The sequence below is a fragment of the Haliotis asinina genome, chromosome 9 (assembly GCF_037392515.1).
Source record: "Haliotis asinina isolate JCU_RB_2024 chromosome 9, JCU_Hal_asi_v2, whole genome shotgun sequence".
In the NCBI taxonomy this organism is placed as follows: domain Eukaryota; kingdom Metazoa; phylum Mollusca; class Gastropoda; order Lepetellida; family Haliotidae; genus Haliotis; species Haliotis asinina.
Genome location: NC_090288.1, coordinates 6,023,692 through 6,047,037, shown reverse-complemented (window position 1 = coordinate 6,047,037; position 23,346 = coordinate 6,023,692). Strand labels below are relative to the sequence as shown.

At 37.1% G+C, this 23,346-nt stretch overlaps 1 protein-coding gene across 1 annotated transcript in view; it reads right to left on the bottom strand.

Moving 5' to 3' along the window:
• LOC137296902 (plexin-B-like) overlaps window positions 1-23,134 on the bottom strand; it is a 256,296-nt gene extending 233,162 nt beyond the window's left edge. Inside the window, exon 1 of the mRNA XM_067828790.1 lies at window positions 23,076-23,134. The gene's annotated coding sequence lies outside the window, so the exon portion shown is untranslated. The remainder of the gene's footprint in view (window positions 1-23,075) is intronic.
• Window positions 23,135-23,346: the final 212 nt, after the last annotated feature.

Genomic DNA, 23,346 nt, shown 5'->3' with positions numbered 1-23,346 from the left:
CAGCTTCATAATGGCTGTCATCACAAAATGAAACCATTTCTCCAGAGGACTTGTGCAGAATCCAATAACTGATTAGAACTGTTGACACATTGTACAAAGTGTCTTTGGTGTTCTGCAGTCAGAAACTAATAGTAACATGAATCACGGATGGAGTGAGTGAGTGAGAGAGAGTGAAAAACAGTGAATTAGTGAGAGAGAAAGCATGAATAAGCGAATGAGAGAGAGAGTAGGGAGGGTAGGGATAGTGTGGGGGCTTTGAGTGTGTGAGTTTAGTTTTAGGTCACACTCAGCAATATTCCAGCTATATGGCAGAGGTCTGTTAATAATTCAGTCTGGACAGGGCAATCCAGTGACCAACAACATGAGCACTGATCTGCCCAACTGGGAAACAGTGACATGTGTCAACCAGTCAGCGAGCCTGACCACCCAATCCCGTCAGTCGGCTGCTACAATAAACATGGGTCACTGAAGGTCAATGTTCAAATCCAGGCCCTCATGGGCATGGAGCAAGCAGGAATAGGATATACCTCTTGAACACTTGCACTAATATCGTATGGGACACTAGAATGAATATTACACAAAAACAGCCTTTAACAATACAAGTATGTGTCACTATACAATTTTTTTTCACCAACCCACACTTGTCGTAAGAGGTAAGCAAAAGCTTACTGACGTCACTGATGAATGTTATCAAATCACAACTGCATAGATAAATGCTTGTATCAATCACTTAATTGTTTGGCCCTGATTTCATAATTCATATAAAGCTGAATATTTGCCAATTGCATCCATAAACAACAAAAACCAAATCAACAATACAAGTAGACACTTTTATCACTCAGCTACCACATCAATCCTTATGAAGAAACGACAGACCATCCAGGCAATAAATATGATGAAATGACAGACCTCCCTCCATAAATATGATGAAATGAGTGAGTTTAGTTTTATGCTGCACTCAGCAATATTGCAGCAATATGTATGATGAGATTAAAGACCATTAATGCTTAAAAGAACTCTTACCTATCCATAAAATTGTTAAATTCTTCAATAATCCAATAAATAAAACCTAATAAACAAATATCAGAGTAAAAACACCAAAATATTTCAACACATTGACACCATCTTGGTCCATAACCTGCACCTAATAACCATTCCCCAGCCAGGCAAAACTTTGGCCTGCTTTTCTCCCCACTATCCCTCGCCCAAATGAGGACCTCCCAGCTGGTGAGACCTGTGAACAAGTGCCCTTTCAGTGTGCAGCAAATTGTGTGATCAATGAGACGAAGAGACCTACCCTAGCATGTAATTTGTCTATGATGGGGCTCCTGCTTCTCAAAGACAAGCCATTTATTTGTGCTCTAATAAGACATTTCTCCGGCTGCTGGATTCAGCTCAGCTGGCTGTGGTCACCACACTGGTCAGACAGATCCAATCTTACCCTTCCAAAGAGCACTTCAAGAGCAGATAACTCCTTTTGCTCAACCTTGGTTTTAAAGGTAATGCTGTTAGGCTGGGCAAAAGTTGTCTTGAAGCATTTAAAGCAAATACCGCAACCGATGCCTTAACTGTATCAGTGGTCTGAAGAAATTGGTCTGTAGACGTCTGAAGAAAACTTCAAATAGGTAACTTTGTTTAACATGTTTGATGCAGTTTGCAGTAGCATCCAGTGGGTGTTGAAATGGAGATAAGTCTTCATCTACTTGTTGTAGAAACATGCTGACTGTGTATAGCCAGCACTTTGTTGTTGACAAAGACCAGTCTTCACTGTCATTCATTATTTACTTTCGAATTTGGTGGGTCAGTCACAAGTAGTAATTAGACTAAATTTTCACCCACAGAAATTTAATGGCAGTGAATTACTTATTGCGGTGTGAGTGAGTTAAGTTTTAAGCCATACTCAGCTATATTCCACCTATATGGCAACAGTCTGCAAAAATCATGGTCTGGACCAGACAATCCAGTCATCAACATCATGACCATTACTCTACGGAATTGGGATACTATGGCATGGGTCATTGAAGTCAGAAACCTGACCTACATTCCCATTGGTTGCCTCTTCTGGCAAGCTTGGGTTTCCACTTCCACACCAGATATTCACAGGTAATCTGACAATATGGTGATACTTAACCAAACATGGTCAGGTGTTACAGTGAAGGTTTTCCCTTAGTCCCTGCAAACAGTCTAAAGCTTACACAGACAAATTCACTAGTTTTCATGAAGAATCATGATCACCTGATCCGCTAAGTCACCTGTTTTGACAAGCATGGGATGCTGAAGACAAGCAAACTCTTCAACTAATAGCCTATCCTACCCATCCGTTGTCCTCAGGACGCACAGAGTAGTTGGGTCTAAAGTGTCATGCAAACTTTCAGTTTTCATCCGAACAGAGTATTGGGGATCTTATCAATCCAAATCTTCCTCTTCTCTGCCCACAATCACACATATACCCTCCATACTGGATGTTGACAGACAGATTGTGTATATCAGAGAGATAGTCTTTATCAAGTCCCTGGACCATGTTATTAGCCCTTTCACCTAACAATTTCCGCAATGCTAACACTCTAAATGAAACAAGTCAACATTTCCTCAGGTTAGGGACCTGAATTTCTGAGCTTAGTCTGCTCTGAGGTCAAGGGTGCTCCTTTTAAATTGAAATACCTAACTAACAGAGAGACAGTAAGACACACACTTAGACAGAGGACATATCTGGATGTTATGAATATGATCACAGATACATTTAATTAAAATTGGTATGAATATTGTTTTCATTTTACAACACAACTTCAAACATGTTGGAGAACTTCTACAAGGTTAGTGATGTGATCTGCATGTTTTCATGGTTGCTTGTGCTGTGTTGCGAACAGTTAAGAACAATTAAATCAAGTAACTAGAACCACTGAATTCTCTGTCCAGCCTTATCAGATTTTTGTCTGAAACAACCTGTGCCTGGTAACTACTCAAACACAATGCTGGCATGACTTTTGTCAATCATTCTAATTGTGTTTCCAGTCCAACAGTATGTTAGTGAAACTGAAGATGTTAGTCTTGCCAACAAAACAAGCCACTGTGAGACAAAACCCACTTATGCAGCAGTCCAGCCAGCCAAGAAACTTCATATATTCAATAAAGCCATTTCTTTTGTATTGAGGCAAACACCATGAGTTACTGTGGATTAAAGCTGTAGTTAATCAAGAAAAGCTGCGAACGGCAAATTTCTTTGGAACAAGACTTCAAGCTGCCAGTCATGGTGCAGCTAGTATAAATCCTTGATTTCAAAGTATTTCACACATCTTTCTATTTGACAAGGAGAGGGCACCAGAGTACATTATTTTTTCACCATTTTTCTGAAGGACTGGTCTGTGTCAAGTAGCTCTACAAAAGGTGATCATAGTTATGTTTTTGATTTATTTGGATTCTAAACAACTGCTTGAACTTTTCCAGCTTAAAAATTTGGATTTGTCAAATAACCTGTTACATGGAACCATCTCCTTAGATGACTCGATCTAAGACAAACATTTCTTTTGAGGAATACATATTTTTTAAAACTACACTTGTTGAATCAACATTGGTTCATTTAGAAATGATTTTTTTTCATTAACAAACAGCTTTTTTAATGTGAAGTGCTAATGTGTTTCGATTAGTTGCTGATGCCATATTCCAATGACCAGCATAGTTGACTCTAAATCGGAAATTTGTCCAAAGTTGACACTGGCATAGTTTTTCATTGATTACCCCTCAGAAACATCAAGTATTTATTGGCAGCAAGAAATGGTTTTCTACTTTCTGTCTCATACTGAAAAGAATCATACACCTTCAAAATCAACTGTTTTCAGCTGAGTTGATCATCTTGTCAGTCAACAATTGAATATACACAGCACAAGGTGCAGTTAATATTTGTCCTTTTCCTCATACTGTTGTGCCCCTACATTAAAAGTGTAGAAGGTATTCATTGGACACAATTTGTCAGAAGATAACACTGACTGTACAAAAATAAAAACTGAAAATAAAGTCACTGTTTAGTTTCATCAGATTCACCCATCTTCATCTTCGTCAAACTCGTTTCTTCATCTTGGTCAAATGTATTTTCATTACAGCCAAAGACATTTCCCTATCACAGTCAAATCTGCCAAACATTTGTATCTTCATCACAGTCAAACACATCATCTCATCAGTCAAACAAGTACCTTCATCACAGTTAAATATGTACCTTCACCACCATCAAACATGTTAAACATGTACCTGCATCACTGTCAAACACGTACCTTCATCACTGTCAAACATGTACCTTCATCACTGTCAGACACAAATCATTCTGCTGATAATAACAAATTATAGGTTGATCGTTAAGGAGAAAAAGTACCAACATATGGGATTGGAGATTCCCTACTGCAGGAGCATATGGGTTGTAAGCAGCTTTCATCATTATGTCATCAGGGGTTTGATTTCCAAATCTATGAAAAATAAATCTATAAAATCCAATGAGACCACAAATACTGTCAACAGAGATGAGATAATCTAGACTTGCTGAATCATTCCAGACTTGAGTGGGACTCCTTTTTATTTACTGTTTGGGGCAGCCGAGTCTCACAACTGTAACCTTCCGCATGCTTCATCACTACACATTCACCACCATCTGCATTATGTGTCAGAGAAAATGAAAGATGAAAATCACATTTCACCTCAGTCAGTGGAGCATAATAATTGGCTCATGTAATGTTACCAGGATAGGCGGAGGAGACCCTTCAAGTCTTCTGGTGTGTGCTGGCAATGATGGGACCTTATTGTTGGGTGTTTGAGGCAATTACAATCATAAAAAAGACAAAGAAGTGAAATATTGGGCAGCTGAAAAATCTGTTTATGCACCTGCATCCTGTAAACAGAATTTTTTAAACAAGAGAGTTGTATTACTTTGATGAACCCCCTCACCATGTCCTAGTGTTGATAGACCAGGGATTTTAATCGAGATGAACCTGGATTGAGAGCATCAAACCATTACATCCTGAAAGTGAAAGCCACGAGCATTTGGTGAGGAACTGAGACTTAAACTCACATAACCCTTGTCCTTGCTTCACGGCCATAATCTGTCATGACAACAACTATCAGTAACGTTTTCACACTGAACCTCTTCAATTGTATAAACTCAAATATCCTTCATGTATGTATTCTCCTTCAGTGTTTCTGTTTACTGGTATTTTACCAATAGAATATGCCCTGAACTGGCATCTTAAATGCTGTCGGTTCAGTGTACCACTATAAATCATATATATGCTGTTGACTATTAGACTAGTGGGGTAACAATATGATAAAAACTCGATAAGCAACAAAATCATCTGACTTTTTTATCTCATTTTTTGTCTTTCCTACACAGAAAAAAACCCTGATATTGGAAATCCCTCTGATGTATACATAGAAGTCACTAAAGTGACCCTGACATGCTGATGTTCCACAATTCTGATTGGTTGAGAAAGCAATTTGCAACAACTCATGTCCTCTCTGATTGGCAGAGAGATACAGGTGGTTATGAGTGGCTTTCAAAACACATGTCAAATGACAACTTGAAAGCAGACCACAGTCTTTTTTGGGGGGGTAGGGGTCAAGCTAAGTCAAAAGTGAGGAAGCAACTGGTGACATTAGTAATAACAATTATTTCAAAATAGACTCAACCAGTCACAGTGAAAAAAAGCCAAGCGTTTTAATAACGACTGGTTTCATGAATTTCGCTAGTTACAATACCAAAAATGTTCAGAAAGGGAGCTTTTGTTGCAAAATATGTGAAGCAGCTGGTAAATTGAAAGGATTTACTCATGGGTGCCTTAATTTACAAAAATCAGCTTTGAAAGACCACCGTGACAGTGATAGTCATCATGAGCCTGTTATATCCATGGATGCACATGACTGCTGTGAAAGACATAAATGATGAATGTTTGGTGGCAGTGCTGCGATATGTGTTACATATGCACAAGAGAACATCCCTACATCAAAGTTTAGTAGCCTTGTATATTTCCAGTGACGCAATGGATGTACATGGCTGTCTGGAATAATTTATTCTCATTCAGATTCTACTGAACAAATGGAAGTTGCACTTGTTACATCTTTGGATATTTTGTACTCCCTTGAAGAAGTCTTGAACATGTTACCCCAAGGATCGAAATGAACTGGTTAAGTATGGTCAGGAATCTCTCATTGTGATACTAGAACACTACAGCACGCTGACTGGCCTGGAAAATGATGATGGTACTCCTGTTATTGACAAAGATTGCATGAGAAGGGAGTTCCCAAAGTTCTCTCTGGTACTGGTGTCACATCATTTGAAAAGAGCTGTACTTACAGAAGTATCTCTGACAATTCCAGTAACAAGTGTGCCAGGTGAACAAGGATTTAGCATACAAAACAGAATTCAAACTATCAGTCATAATTGACTGTCCTAGAGCAGACTGAACAAGTTGATGATGTTAAATTGGCACATGTCAGATGCCCTTTGATTTTTCAAAGACTGAGAAGTTATTCAGGGCAAATAAAGGCAGGAATATTTGAAGGTGTGTGCATTTTCTTAATTTTATCAAGTTTAGGTTATAGTAGTACTGTTGAAAATCATAACATACGGAAAAAATTTTATGTTGTCAGTACACTGTACCGACAGCTGGAAACATTTATAAAGTGGAAACACCGTCCTCATGCATAAATTTGTGTATCATTTGCTTGGTGGCAGTGTGTGACATCTGCACAGAAACGTAACATCTATCTTCTATTGCAAGAAACAAGTTGTAAAAATAATCCTGTTTAGACACTGGTTGTTTGCTGGTTGTTCAATGCTGTATTCGGCAATAACCAAGCTAATTTAATATGTTCAATTTAGTGTTGCTTCGATTAATTGAAATAATGGAAGATGACAAAATCACCAAGCATCCGATTATGTTTTCTCAAATTCTAAAACAAACACTTGTTTGCAACAACAACAGCTTGCGTTATCCGGGGTAATAATATGCCTGCTTTGAGCACTTACCTCATGAGTGGAGTTTAGCGCATTATAAATGCACACATTATTATTATCATTATTAACAAACGTAACAAGGAATATTTGATATATGATGGTAACCAAACATTTTCGATGATTGAAATGAACCAGCCTTCAGATATGAGATTTAAGCCAATTTCCAACACTACTTCTGTATATAACTGAAACTGGACACAAGAATACAGTGACTGACATTATGAGCATCGATCACTCAGACTGGACCCCAAAACCTGACATCACCTGGTACAATAAGCAGAGGTTGCTGAAAACAAATTCAAAACGGCATCACAGTCAAGCACCAGAGTGCAGCTTTTACAAACTTTTTCAAAACTGTTAAGTGGATGAGTTGCTGAGATGCTTGTTACGTCTTAGTAAAGCATGATAATGAGAAGGCGGTGGGGTAGCCTAATGGCTGAAGCATTCAATCTTCATGCCAAAGACCCAGGTTTGCTTCCTCAGATAGTTACAATGTCTGAAGTCCATTTATGGCATCCCCAGCCATGATGTTGCTGGAATATTGCTAAAAGCGGCGCAAAACTGAGGTCACTCACTACAGAGGAAGAAAGGTAACAACTTGATGAGATGTTTTTAGACAGGGAAACATGTTACATCATTGTGCAGCTCTTGTAAATTCTGGAAACGGAAAGGTTAGGCACAGTGGACCATCTTATGTCAATAATGAATAGCCACTTAGTACTTCAAACAGGAACAGTGCAGTTGAACAATTCCCATTGAGAAGCAAATGTTACATCCTCAATTAACATTTAAACGAACTTTTGAGTAATGACAATATTAAATTAAAGTCCACCAAAATGGTTTTGTTATTCAACAGGAGCATGCACCTGCACGCTATGCATTATCAGCTGCACTTTGTTCTGTAATGCTGAAACATGATAAGACCGGATACTTATTTTGTGACCCACCACTAGACCTTCATGATCGGCAATAAATAAACTACCCTCCTTCACTCCAAATCTGATTACTTCTTAAAAACATCCCTCTTTCCAACCACAGAAATATATCATACACTGTCCGTAGACAGATAGTTGTATCTAATGTATTAGAATGGCCTCATTAAATGAAAATCATCCCCCACTCATTATCTTAACTGCAGGCAACAATGAGGCGAATTATTCTTCTGGTTCTGTGTGATGCTTGCAATTACATCTGCGTAATTATCTCACAGCTTATACTCAGTTTGTATTTAAGTTTCGAGACGAAATCTTCCACCAAGGCCATTATGAAGCACTATCTTGTAACCATAGCATCATATTTATTACAGTACCTTTATGCCAGCGATCGCAAGACAGACAAATAAATATAGAATTACCATGGTACAGGAGGCAAACCATTTCATGATGCCAGTCCATGAGATTTAGTTGTCAGGCGAGTAGCAGCATTATGGCAAGTTATGATACAGTGAGGATTAATGTATGCTTGGGTGGATATTATGTTTCTGTGAATTGTCCTCAATGGCTTATTTAGAAACTGCCATTGTCTGCAGATTGAAAACGTAATCATTTTTTCTTATTACAGAATGATTTATATTGTTCATATTCTCCAAAGATTCTTGTGACTCATAAGTAATAAATGTCACAAATTACGTTAGATGGGTGCATAGAAAAGGTTCTGCTTGCTAAACTACAACAAAGAGAAGGGTTGGGGAAAAAGTTTAGGGCTGATGACAAAAGGGAATATAATTCAGACATTTACCAAGGAGGCATAAAGATTAATGACTCAAGTTTGAAAAGGTAATGGTTATGTTCAAAAGTTGGATTTTCTGTTCATATAGCATTGATCCAAGTACTTCTTATCAAACACTGCAGAGTTGTAAATGTGAGGAAAAGTTAATATTACATCAAGTCCTCTTGAACTTTTCTCATCTCATTCAGTGATTCAAATGTTCAAAGGAAATCACATCAATGTTAGATATACTTATGAAATATTTAGAAGAAAAAGTTATTGAAGCTGGAAAAACAGACAAACAATTCATTTACTTGAAAGTTAATATTCATAAAATAGTCTTACAAAATAGCTGTATATTTTTGCAATTTTTAAAAGAAACTTAAAAACTTTATTTCTGGGACTTTAGAAAATTTGTTAGAAAATAACATTAAGAAAATAATCAAAGAATAACAGGACATGCTAGAATTTATGTTAACAGGACTAAAAATGTTCAATGGCTTCCATTCTGAAACAATGATTCCAGCATCCAGTTTAACCCCTACACATTCCTTCCTACCCACGCACCCTAAAACAAAACTCTTAATGGCCGACCCTGAAGCAATGCGTCTACTGTTAATAAACCAAGTTGTTGAGACGACATGTCCACCTTTGGTACTTCAATATTGCAGAAGATCTTTATCACTATCCAACAAACTGAACTAATTCTGGAGCTAGATCAACTCAATTTTACCATGCTATCTCAAATTGTGCAGAAACAGCATCTCTGACCAAGATACAGCACAGTGTTCTGAACGAGATGTCAAATGGTCTTCTTAAACAGTAGTGGACCTTTATGGGATCTACAGCTGGTGACCACCAATTTACCTCCCTCAACCTAAACAGAATCTTGTTTATGTGGACATGTCAAGCCAATATTTACAATTATACACAACCATATCTCTTTTGGACATCCTCAGTTGCCTCATTTCACTCCTCGGGAACCTCAACATCGGCTGCAAACCCTCTGTGACCCCCAGGTTATCATGCACTGTCCATCACAGAACTAATGGTTTAATTGTTCTTGCCCAATTAGTTGTTGGAGAAATATTACAGTGTGCTGTATGTAATGTGTTTATCAGGTGGCGCTGACAGGTGACGATGATTCAGCACCATATGGTGGGATGCACCTGTCAGGGGAGATCACCACATTCTTCTTGTAGTTTACTGTTTTCCAAGTTCAACAAAAGAAATCAAAGATATGGCAGCTTCCAGCTACGTTAACAGACCACCCAAATTGTATTTTCCTAACACAAGCACAATATCATTTGTCTCCTAAAGACTGCGGGCACAGTGCAGCAGCTCTACATGCACACTTCTAAATATTGAGTACAGCCATTTCAGACACACAAAACAAAAAACAACACCATGCTTGAAACAACAATCTCAAGCATTTCTGTCAAAACACATAGACATCACCATTTATCAATAAGGTCCATGGCCGAACACACTCACAATCCACGCTATTCCAAAACAGCAATATGTTTTGAAAGACATAAAACGGACAAGGAAAGCCCGGTTTTGAAAAATGGGCCAGGTTTTCTCAAAGTCGTAATTTTTTGCACTAAGTAGCAAGCAGATGACAATATTAGAACAAACTCGCTTTGAGAACCTTTTGATGTCCCGGCTCATGGGTGATTGTTCCATATTGCATTTTGTCCTTGCTCATCTTCTAAAACACAAAATTATCCAAAATTGCCATTAAAATGCAGAAATGTTTTCCCAAGGAATCTCACTCAAGGTTTGCCGTCTGTAGGGACCCAAGCTTTTACACACTCTGAGAAACAGGATGTTGAGGGCTGTGTCATGCTTCCTTCAAAGAACACTTCCATTTATCTGGCAATAATGTTGCCATAACAATGAGCGGCCGATGAAACTCATAGATGATTATTATTCCCCTTGCAATCACATCCTCACCATGTTTTCACTGCCTGTGAAGGCTGCGGACATCTACAGGGAGTTGAACCTCGCCGCTCACTCAGCATCCCAGACAGTTTCATAATAAACACATCCATGCTAAATTACATCTTCATGTTCACTGGTTATTTGGAGATGTACCCTAAATAGAGGCCATGCTTTTGTCACCTAAATCTTCGTGAGGGCATAATTACTTCATCAACATTGACGTTACAAACCACATATGAGGACACAGCACTTTCATCCAGTGCTTGCATGAGTTAGAGAGTGAGTCAATATTCTGCTTTGGACAGTTTCGTACTCATGGTGTGACAGCTTGAATGGGGAGAAAATCACAAACCAAATTGAATCCATTATTGCAGGTTACTGTCACATCTAAGGGAAGCAACTATGTATGGCTAAATGTTTTATTATGTAACAATAGTTCAGCTGTATGACAGTGGAGCTGCCTGTAAGTAAATCAGATCATGATCGAACAGTGCAATGGTTGATATCAAGAGCAAAAATCAAAGCTGTCATAGAACTTGACCGCTGACCTACAGAATCACCTTAGATGACCCATTTTTCTACTCAGTTTCATGCAGCCACCAAAGTACCTCTGAATGTGCGAGTTTCACACTGCTTTTACCAATATTCCTGGGACATCAGGGCAGGAAACACCAGAAATATGCTTCACACATTGTAGCTATGTGGGAATCAAACCCCAGTATTCGGCATGATGAGCAAATACCTTAACCTCCTGGCTTATCCAACACCCTACATAGTACCTCTACAATAAGCAATCACCATGTAATGAGTCATCACAACTTACACAGTCCATTCAAGATGTTTGACATGTTTTTATATTTGTTTCATTTTAGACAAGTTTACATATACTTACACAGAATAAATTGACCAGTTCAATGTCCTTTGGAAAAAGTAAAAAGCTCTTTCCATTTGAGTAGTCATCCTTTGTTGGATGGCTCCACATGCTGTTACTGTTGCTGTGCAGAATGTTAGATAAAGTCAGTTTCAGTTATATGTATTGCTGTCCACACAACTCACGCCTACCAAAGAAAACTTTCCGACTGTGCAGAATAACGCTGAATAATCCACATTAATCATGGCAATAGCAACAGAAACATAATACCTTGCTACTGAAACAGTAAAGATGGCAACTGTAAATAGCCAAAACTGGATAAATACAGGAAGATTTGTAACTCTGATTTTGCACATGAGCTCCCAGAAGAGGACATCTTGACCACATTGACATTTTCCAGCTTGGACAATAGTCACATTCTCTTTAAAAATATTTCTGTTGTGCTATTTGGCATTTTTCATAATCATACTTGTGTGCATACTTGTTAAGTTTCCATTCATATGGAATGATTGACAGCAATTATACTTTTTCTATGCTTTTTTGTTGTTTGGAAATTTGAAAGAAGAGAGAATCGTAATGCCCTTGTGCAGAAGAGGTCAAAGTTCGCTGATATAAAATGTTGCAGTTTGTTGTTTTGAAAAAAATAAAAAATAAATAAAATACGAGAGTTTACAAATGAGAGATAAGTCTGGTCACATGATATCCAAATTAGCATGTGGTTATGATGTCTACATAGTGCGAAGCCCACCTATGACCTGGGCCTAGGTTTTTCGAAGCTTTCTTAGTATTAAGATAGTCGTAAGTGCCATACAATAACATTATCTTACAACTATCTTAGCACTGAGAGAGCTATGAAAACCTAGGCACCGAACAGAGGCTGGAAACAGATTCTAACCTTGAATCCCATGGGTTTGCAATAAATTGTACAATCATAGACATCTTGGCTTTACAAGGACTATATAAAACAAAATAACAATTGAACATTGTCATAAAATTGTATGTCTTATTCATCTCATGGGCAGTGGGGTGCAATTATGACAAAAGTAGACACTCATCAAACAACACCAAAATAAGTTTGGTTCCCCAAGGGCAAAACGTCGGAGGCCAACAAAGTCCAATCTCTTCTCTGTCCGTATTCAAAACATAGACAGCATATTACATTTTACCTACATTCCTAAAGCCATTCTCCTATGAAATATATATACACCAGACTCATTAATTTAGATAAGTACTGCTAGTTGTTCACGCTGAAAGGATGTATTGACATCAGTCATCAGGTATCTAGCACTGAGATGCTCCAAGCTATTGAAGTGTCTCTGGACAGTTTCACACACACTACCAACAAGCGAGCTTCAAAGTCACCAAGGAATATATGTTCTAATCTATTTCACATATTCCAGATGGAATTTCATTTTTTATGAAAAAAAATAGCATTCATAAATCTTATGGAGTATTCAGAATTTGTTACCTTTTGTCACATTTAGGAAATGAGTGAGAGAGTGAGTTTAGTTTTACGTCGCACTCAGCAATATTCCAGCTATATGGCAGCGGTCTATAAATAATTGACAATCCAGTGATCAACAACATGAGCATCAATCTGCGCAATTGGGAACCCATGACATGTGTCAACCAAGTCAGTGAGCCTGACCACTCGATCCCATTAGTCGCCTCTTACGACAAGCATAGTTGCCTTTTGTGGCAAGCATGGGTTGCTGAGGGCCTATTCTACCCTGAGACCTTCACGGGTCTTTAGGAAATGAAAAAACCCTGACTATGTCAGTGACTGAACTCCTTAGTTATGAAATTTAGGCCACAAGAAGCTTGGAAGAGTATTTTCAAAAGCACAAAAAGCAGTTGTTCAAGTATTACCATGTTGATGTCTTGTCTTTTTTCTTCATTTGTTGAACCTTTGATTCCTGATGGTCAGAACATGTGGAATTGTCTCAAGTGTAATTAAAAATACCTTCTATGGTATGGTGAATATGTCAGTGGAATAAAAATGTTTTTGTTTGTTGTTTAATGACACACTCAACATTCCATCTACATGATGGCAGTCTGTAAGTGATTGTGTCTGCATCAGAGGATTGACATCATCAGCACAGCACCAACACAACTAGCAGGATATGATGTCGTGCACCAACCATGTCATTAAGCCTGACCACCCAGTCATGTTAGCTGATTCTAACTTCTTAGTTGGAATAATGCTGAGTGAGGCGATAAACAACAAGAGAAAAGAAAAAAACAAACAAAAACACCAAGTACATTAGTAACAGTGACATGAAAATTGATAACAGTTTTCAAAGATAACGTTGCCAGAACTCACCACACAGTGCACCTGATAGAAAGGAAAGCTAGAAGACATTTGCAAAATGTTTCCTTGACCTATTCATCCATAGCTTTGTTTCAGACGTGACATGTACACTGCAACTATCCCTCCTATCTCCACGTAGCACTGAAAGTCTCCTGCTCATGAGAGAAATTTTATTGGATAGCCTTTCTTAGCATCTACAATTCAAATTGGACTCAAACAAAGCTATGATGTGAATGGTTCCAAGGCATTTATTGAAATAAAATGGAGATAGATACTCGATAATCCAAGAGTTAGAAATTGCCTCAATTCCCCAAATTGTTCTCAGAAGAACTGTAAGCCCACATATGATGATAAAAAAAATACTGCTATTCCAGACAAGACATAAAATATTTTCAGATTTCAAACAAAAGACAATTCATGACAAAAGTAAGTTGGTCAAAATCATATTTCATTCCATAAATCCAGCAAAGAATTTCTTCTAGAAGAATAATGTCAGAAAAAATACATCTTTATATTCCATATGAGTTTCAGAATACACACCAGCTGTATTCATCATCTTGCATACAAATTTGAAATCTGACTACTGTGAATGTTATGCATTGTACAATGTCTTTTCAGCTCATTGACACAACAGAATCATAGTTGTCTTTTCAGCTCATTGACACAACAGAATCACAGTTATCGAGTAACAATGTGCAAGCTGGAAACTAACTACACAAGCTTGAGATCAATTTTCTCAGAACAAAAATATAACTCTTCATTCGTCATCTTAATGTATCAAATTACAACATTTAAGTGTATTAACTTTCCTTTCACAAATTATTTCAGAATTCCCTGTGAAATGAAACAACAAATTCAATTCAACACCTCAGTATTTTTTTCAAAAGAAAAAAGCTGTTTTCAGCAACTTTAGATTACCTTTGAACAAGCGATACTTTGTGGAAAGTATTCATCAAACAGCCCATTTATCATAAAAAAATACCCATCAAATTTAGAAACATAGGTGTCAAAGTGTGTGTATTTTTTGCGCATCCACAAAACATCCACTTACAAAGACAATACAATCTGAAAAAGTTTTCTTTTGGGCTATCATTTATAAGGAAAATATTTGTTTAGAAAACAAACAAATCATAAACTCGCTCTGTCAACAGCTAACAATTGAGCCACTGTTTCCAATGTATCATAAAATAGTTCCATACACTTGACTTGAAAACTATTCTTTTTCTATGATAATATTATCCCGAAAGAGCAACACATAGTCAAAACAGAACATGCCAAGCCGTATAATTGACTTCTCTTTAGCGATCATGTTCTGAAGAGGATTCAAGGAAATGTTCCTAACACCACATACTCCCAAGGACTTCTTGTTGGGTGATGTCAATTCCAGATATTTTTCTTAGTGAAATACTTCCATTTCTATGTGCTTTGTTTTACAAAGAGTTATGACTGCATGTCAGTCAGGAGAATTCCAGCTGACGTCTTCAACTATGGCTGACCTTCCTGGCAAATGTTCTTGGAACATTAACATGGAATACCAGAACATGCACCAAATGCCAAAGAAATGGATGAGTCTCTTCCAGCTCACTGATGCATGAAACAGGCATATCACCATTTGCTGCTGACACACTAAATGACACAATGATGTAAGGTTATGAGATTCCGAAACAACTCTATGACAAACATGGAGCATTTTTTTGTAACCAAATACATAATGAAAGAGGGCTCAGCGTACAACCTTGTACAACGCAGAGAGACATCTCAACATTGCAGAGTATCCGATCCAACGCAGCTAGCATTTCACACATGCTTGTGGCATACCTGTTTTCAGATAAACTTCTCTTGAACAATGGCAAAGTATTGTTTGTGACAACTGCATGGCTGATAGCTTGGAAAAGTGCTTTCATCAATTAACACTCACTGTATGTAACTGCTTGTGGCATTAAAAAGTCTTTTCCCTCAATAGCTGAAACATTTGATACCAAGTCAAGCCACATCTGGTCAGAAAATATCGTCCTACTTGAAAGAACAAGACCCATAAGAATAACTGACAATTTAAATCAAGATAAGTATTTCAAACTAACACTCCAATTTATGCAAAACATCAGTGTCAGATAAAAATCTTTGGAATAGAAATAAAAATGTTAACAAAATAGAACAAAGTAATTTGTTAACATCAGTGCTAAGACCACTTGTTAGCAAAAAAAGCAAATCCTGCCCAACCAGCAGCTCTATCTTTTAAAGAAATATTGATAACTAATGGCTGCTTAACAATGAGTGATTACAGCTATAAGGAATCCAGTGATCAAAAGCATGAGAATCAATCTGTGCAATTGGGAACCAATGAAATGTAGTCAACAAGGTAAGCGAGCCTGACCACACGATCCCAAAAGGAATCGAACATGGTTCATAGGCATGACAAATGAATGTTTCAACTACAAGGCTATTCCACTATCCCAATCCATTTTAAACAGTAATTCACAAGCACTAGACAAAAATATGTGACATGACGTAAAGCCATTTGACAACAGTTGATGTTTTTTCTCACAATATGCATTTCAATACTTGCATTCTAAAAAAAAAGAATACCACTTAGAAAAATCTAAAAGAACATTCTTGACAGTGTGGTTTTCAGTGTGATGAGTAAACACTTTAAACATGAGGCCTTTCTCATGAGCTTCAGTGGAAATCTGCAAAATCCACTCCTTTACTACTGACACCTGTACACCTGTAGAAAATTAGCTGCAGACATGAAGATAAGTGTGTCTGCCATTTGTCAGTAAAGTCAGAGTAAAGCCATGTTTTATGAGAATTTTACTAAATACCATGACACTAAACAAGACAAATACAATTATGTTATAAATGTCAAAACTTTGAATTCTGCCATCCTAGGAAAAAACTTTGAATTCTGCCATCCAAGGAAAAAACATCCAAATGTTCTTCAAGAAACACTGCATAACTGTGGAAACTAGGCAAATAAGACCCGTGAATATAAAGAGTGCTTGCTTCCTGTTCGGGCCACCATTTGGAAACCAATCCAAATGTACCCACATTTTGAAACTTTCGATGACTTACTTATTTCACAAATGGACAGAATTAGTCCCTTTGGCAGATTAATCAGCTCAGTAAACCATCAAACTCCCTGGAATCGAAGTGATCACTTCACTTATTGCAACCATATAAAGGCATCATGCATTAAGTAGAATTTGACATGTCTAATGTACATTGCAGATGTTCAAATTACCTAGACAGTGATACAAGAAGATTTAATGCACAAAGATCTCCTCTAGAGGAGTAATAAGTCCTCTGATGATGGCACATGGAACTTGGAAATAACACCAGCTATTTACCAACTGTAAATGCCGCTTTCATTTCCTCTGCTGTAATTACGAAGATGCAAAGGACGAAGCAGTAGGGGTCGTCATCTTGTTCTTCACTGGCAACCATTTGTCAACAGGAAGTACAATTACAGATTTTCATTTGGAACTTCTAATAACGGTAATTTTGAAAGATGTCTTCTAACGCATTAGTGCTCCGAACTCACCTGCTTGAGCAGGGGGAGATTAATGCACATACTAACAACAGCAAAATCATGCTGTCAGCTAGACATACAATGTTATATTAAGAAATGTCTGAATTTGGATTCCGATTTCAAAATGCTATATTTCAGATTTGGACAAATTTATGACTTAAAACCAAAATAATTTGTGTTTTATCAGTCGTTTTATATTTAAGAAATTTGTACCCTGAAATGTTTCATTAGATTTACAATCAACAATGTAACTGTTTTAAAAGTTTCTTGCAATCAATAAAGTATGCACTCAAAAGCAAACAATGGATTCCAGACACAAATCAAATTCAGAAAATCATCTGTTATAAACATTAAATAAAATATATAACAAGTTCTTTGTAAAACATAGCATAACAAGGATTAACACCAAAGTGTTCCTACGGCCCTGTGGTTGCTGGAATAATATAACTGCTGTACATTCCCCTAAGTATGGGTCACCATCAAGGATGACCAGTATCAAACAATACTGGACAATCCTCTGTGCGTCCAGCACTAACAACAAGGAATGCAAACCCTCTCTAACAGATCTAATTTCCATGCCAACCAAACAAAAGAAACATCAACAATGTTTAACTGTTAGGAATACAATATCAGCATGCATTTCTTAATTAAACCCTTCCCATGCGTTTGGAATGAAAAAAATCAGATAATACACCAATGCTGTTGTTTAACAGGAAGATGAAGCCCAGTCTGCAAACCTCTCAAATGCCCATAGAATACAAATTTTCAATCAAGGATGAAAGATGTGCATGTGTGGAAATGCCCATGTGAATAGAAGATGTGTTGTGTCGCTCTGTGTTCATTCACGTCCAGGCAGTTTAAGACATTGTTTGAATTATGGAAATCTTTTGGGAGAAGATTAAATCTCCTGGCACCACAGCTAGACCAACTTCAAGCGTTGTGGTCAGTTTATGAAGAAAGATGTGTTCCATGGTAGTATAAGGAAGGTAATTGAACATTTGAGTGTGTTATCTATAAGCTTGTATTCTCAAAGCAACCCACAAACAGTCATATAAATCCTATAAAAATCTCTCTCAGACGTAGTATAGAAAGCCCCGACAAGTAATATTCTCAGTGATGAGTGAAAGTGTAGCTCAATGATAAGTAGTAAAGTGCTGTGGTCTGCTTAAGCTTACAGCTAGCGCTGTTGGCATCAAATGTACATGCTCGATCAGTACATTTTCCAGGGGGACATTTTACAAAGATACTGAGCCATACATCTCACAGCTTATGAAAGTATCTCAACATCTGTCATAGGAAGGTCAATTTAATTTGAATTTTACCAGACATTATTGTATCATGTGTTATGCACTTTTAATACAGCTTGCAGCTCAGAATGAACATAAGCAAAATATACAAACGTTGTAACTGCCATAACAAAGTTGTCTGTATAGGTATTTCCTTGAAGAAATGTCCATTGTTGCCTTGTAAATAATGAATTAATGAATATTGCTGGCAGACTTTCAGAAAGTTCATTTTTGCAGAAAATTCATTGATTTGAAAAAAAAGTAAAAAATTATCATATTCCCCATTAACAATTTTTCCAGGGGGAAATCTTTCAGAATGAGCCAATACAATCTTTAAATGAAATTGTATCAACCTCTGTTCAAAGTGCTCCAGTTATTTTAATATTTTCAAACCAGACTGTGTTACATTATTTAGTGAAGTTTTGTTTTATGGCATCTGTACAAGGTAGTAAATTATGACATCTGAGGTATGTCAGTTTGTTTACTAGTTTGTCTGTCTGTTTGTCTGTCTGTTTGTTAAAGATCACATTCAGTGCATGTGATTGTAGAAGATTGTAATTACTCAAGTCTGAATCAAATAATCCAGTGATTCATATCCTTGATCTAGATAACTAGGATATGACAATATTAATCAATCCCGCTAATATGAGTGAGTGAGAGAGTTTAGTTTCATGCCACACTCTACAGTATTCAACTGCAAGCTTTTCTTAGACAGTCTGAAAAAGATCAACTCTGGACCAGACATTTTATGATCAACATCATGAGCAAAGATCTATGTTGTGATATGATGATGCAGGTCAACCAAGTCGGCAAGCCTGACAACCTGATTCAGCAAATATGACTATTCTGTCAACTGCTTGTTTCAACTAACATGGGATGCTTAAACCACTACCCGCCTGAATTTTCACTGGGGAACGTATTAGCAATGAGGATTCAACTAGTTTCAGTGACATGGGGGCTTCTGTAACAGGCTGTGACAACACTGATACATCACCTCTGTGAGTAAGCATTGATCAGAGCTGATTAAATCCATCACTACTACATACAGAAGTTCACTCATCTGTAAGTATCTTGTAATCAATCAGTCAGTCTATCAATTGAATGCTATCAATATTTTTTTTTGTTCAGGCAGTAGGAGGTCATATGTATATACATATAAAGAGATATTACACAGGATTTTAAATGAGTCACAAATTCGGTTCTTTGACACAATGCATGGTTTATGAAAATGGCCATGTTTTTTGTTGTTAGTTTATCTGAACTGTTTCAGAGGTATTGAAATTTCAAAAATATTTGGATCAATTTAGTAGTGTACAGGAATATATCATCTTCTGTGGTCCAACGGAGGATATTTGTATTGCTGGCAGTGGCTGACAAGTGTGATCAGTTGGTATAAAAGACTATATTGGAGCCCGAACTAGGAAGTAAAGTTACTTGATATTTATTTATTACAATCAGTTGCTGTCAGAACTTTATTTCATAATTCCATACAAAAGGAGTGAGGATAAACATACAAAAATAACATTTGTGTTCATTATAGCAATCATATTTTTCATTTAAACAATTTCCCAAAGTGGCAGATTTGGACATACGATGACAGTTTTTGTACAGGAACATCAATTTTTCAAAACACTACGCCAACATTAATACACTACCATGACAAGACAAGTTACTGCTGTGTGGTGATAGGCAACAAATGTATACCATTGTATGTAAATTGTGTGAATGATGGGACTTATACGTAGAGCCGGACATAATTACTCTTTTCCCCGAACACCTTTTGTCATTACTGGTTCTATGCAATCCATCCATACAATTTTCACCACTATTCTTGCCTGTCAAGCCCTATGGAATCTCTTTTGATGGTAAATAATTGAGACCGATTATTCTCTTGCCTAGACGTTAGATATTAACAGAAACTTCACCAAGATGTAAATAGTTAAGCCCCAAACATCAAAAGTCCCATCTGACAATGTAGAATGGAACAATAAGTCAGTCAGCCATCTAGATGTGAAAAAGATATGAATAGGTGCCTGGTCTGAACCGTTTCATGTCACATTAGCGTCTACCTCTCGCACAATATTCGTTTATAAGGTACTAAAAATTCTTCAGATTCGCAACACAAGAAAAATTGCGGCATGACGTCAAATGAAGGTAATCAAGTTATCATAATGACATTTTTGTAGTTTCTCAGGAACAACATCTTGAAATAATTCGTGGGGAAAACGCAATCAACACTTCTGTCCACATTGGTGCCGGCTGTCATTAGGAATAATGCATACCTAACAGGCTGCTGGTAGATCATTGTATGGTAAAAGGCTTATGATTGGGAACAGACATTCATAAACGCCATCAGTGAGAAATCTTTACATGAAGTGTTTCCCTCCTTTTTTCAACCTCTCCTCCCTACACTGACAGCAAAGCAAACATGTCTGTCTTCATTATAGTACTTTCCTACAACTAACCTCCTCTAGAGATGACTTGCATTGTCCTCATCTGCAGCTAACCTGAGTTGACCATAGTAAAGTGAGGTGATATCTGCAGAAGAACCAACCTCAGAAGACTTGAGCCAAGGAAACTGCTCTATTAATTATACTGGCCTCATCTACAGGAGTTTTGTACTGACCCCATCTACTGTACGTGTATAGAACTTCAGTAAATGACAACTGACTCTATTCTACAATAGACATGTACTGACCTCATCTACAGTAGATGGGAAGTGACCTCATCTACAGAAATCTTGTACCGACCTCATCTACAGAAGACAAGAATCGACATCTACTGAAGTCTGGTACTGACCACATGAGCAGATGTTTAGTGTAGGGAACTCATCTATAGACAAATTGAACAAACCTGTTCTACAGAAAACTAACATCATTCCGCAAATTTTAACAGATGGAGCCAAAGATTCATCAAAATCTGTTACTGCAACTCGACTACTCCAAGCTGTCTGAAAAGTACCAGCACAAGTAGTTCAAGCCATCAAAAACTAGTAGTTCAGTAAGAGGATATTCAATGTTCAACAAAACACATCAAAGTGCTGTGATTGGGGCCAGATCATGAGGTAAACTATAAAAGAAAGCTGTCGACAGTTTGTGTTTCTGAACACCTTATCAGGATCTTGTTGGTGCAGGAATGTAAACATCAGAGCCCACTCCTATCTTCATGAGTTGTCTTCTCCTAAACAACCCACTCGGACCAACACACATCTCAGAAGAGACACCACAACCATAAATAAACTATCACTATCTCTTCCAGATAAACAAACCAACATTTACCATCCTTGTATTGAGAATTATGACAAAACCAAAATTGGCAATTTGAAAAAGTTGTTGATGAAGCGTTGAACACATAATATATTGAACTCAGTTCTTATCCATTATCAATGTGTTAAGTTCATCAGCATTATAAAAAATGCCACTATGAAATGTCTTGTTGAGAACATAAGTGAATATGGTTTCACATGGCTCTCAGCAATATTCCAACAATATCACAGTTGGGGACAGCATAAATGGGCTGGAAATCAAACTTGGGTCTTTAACGAGATGAACAAAAGCTTTACCCACTTGACTTTGAAAGAAATTCAGTAGTGGGTGATTATAATGCTTCCCTGTCAAACTCATTCAACATCCTCATATATTACGATTCTGTCACAAGTTATAATGTTACAATCCACAAAACTTTCATAATGTTTCAAACTGTCGTAACTGTATAGTTTATCATAGGCTTACATATGTTGTAGCACTATACTAATGTTTTGTGAATCAGAACCCTGAGCCAGATCTGAATGTCAGCCAACTAACAAACCATCAATAATAAACAATTGCATTGAATCATGCTCATGATGTTGATCACCAGATTGTCGATTTACAGACTACCACTATATTGCTGGAATATGGCTGAACGCAGCACCAAACATCAAACTGGCACAAAATAACATTCATTTTGTCATGTCAACTGCATTCTGCTCAGAATGAAAAATATTTTTCCAAGTTAACAATGACAATCCCATGAATTCATGTCCATCACTTACCCCAGGAGATATGAAAGATATTGGTGAAATATCTTTTATTGATTACATTTCTCCGACTTCTGATTCTAATCAGTATATTTCACAAAATCAGCATACATGAATATATTTCATCCACACATTTATCACATCAAACACGGTTTGTCACCAAACAGAGAATTTGAAAATCAAATTCAACGTAAATTCAATTTTATAACCAGCAATATCAAGACACTATAAAATTCAAATGTCTTTTCTGCTGCACCTCTCTTTTAACTTTCAATTATTACACGCAAGAGGAAAAGCAATAATTATTAATATTGTACAAATATTGGAAGATTTAGGAGATTATTCAAAGATTAACCTCAGGACATTCAATAACAAACTGACAACAATGGAAACACTGGTTTAATGAGTGACTCACGTGATTGGGTCAAAGGTCAACGCCACACTGAAAGTCCTAGTTTTCAAAGTATGAACTCCTGCAATTAGAGGAAAACTAATTAACATTAATTGCTTCAGTAAAAACCCTCAGGTAGTCAACAGAGCGTCAGGAAATTCATTCTGGTCAGAGTACGGTCAAGACCACAAAATCTATTTGGGGAATAAAATTGGACCATCTTGAAATAAAACAAGTGAGTTTTACCATGAAATATTTCCATATTTATAAGAAATCTCCACTAAGAGACGAGTTC